General features: G+C 38.0%; 1 pseudogene; it reads right to left on the bottom strand.

The window, feature by feature from the left end:
- LOC106511681 (collagen alpha-1(XIV) chain pseudogene) overlaps positions 1-571 on the bottom strand; it is a 5,155-nt pseudogene extending 4,584 nt beyond the window's left edge.
- Between the last annotated feature and the right edge of the window lie 115 nt (positions 572-686).

Below are 686 nucleotides of genomic sequence, written 5' to 3'. Positions count from 1 at the left end.
CACTCGTTGTCCTGAAGCTCCCTCTCTGCCTTGAGCTCCAGGTCTTCCAGAAGCTCCCTGAAACAGGAGGGTCAAAGGTCACTCAGCTTAAAATTCAACTGCAGATAAAAATAAATAAAAAATCTGAATATCAACTTGCACACTGGCAGAACTCATTCTTCTTTTTCAGAAGGTTGTTTTGTTAAATATCAGTTAAAATGTTAAACAACGGCATTTTATGATAGGAAATATATAAAAATATATTTGTTGATTGGTTTGAGTGAATTAGAAAAGCTAAAAAATATTTGCATGTAAATGATGTTATCATAAATAAAATCTGAGATTAAACAGATTTTTATTACCTGTGGTCCTTGTTGGCCAGGATCACCTTTCTGGCCCCGCTCTCCTGGAGAACCCTGAACACATTTAGTCAGAGTTTATAAAAACATCAAGACATCAGTCAGATAGCCTGAAACAAGGAGGACACATGTCCTACCGGGGGCCCAATGATGGAGCGTCCACTTGGTCCTTGTGGCCCAGGTGGTCCTTGAGGTCCTGGTACACCTGTGTCTCCGACAGGACCGGCCGGACCCTGAAGATAAAAAGTGACAGGAGAGGAATGAATAAATAAATAAATAAATAAATAAATAAATAAATAAATAAATAAATCTGAAGCTCCTATGTTGAATAGTTTTTGAGATATAAGC

Source organism: Austrofundulus limnaeus, unplaced genomic scaffold (genome assembly GCF_001266775.1).
Source record: "Austrofundulus limnaeus strain Quisiro unplaced genomic scaffold, Austrofundulus_limnaeus-1.0 Scaffold3066, whole genome shotgun sequence".
NCBI classification, from domain to species: Eukaryota; Metazoa; Chordata; class Actinopteri; order Cyprinodontiformes; family Rivulidae; genus Austrofundulus; species Austrofundulus limnaeus.
This window is presented reverse-complemented; position numbering and strand designations above follow the sequence as displayed.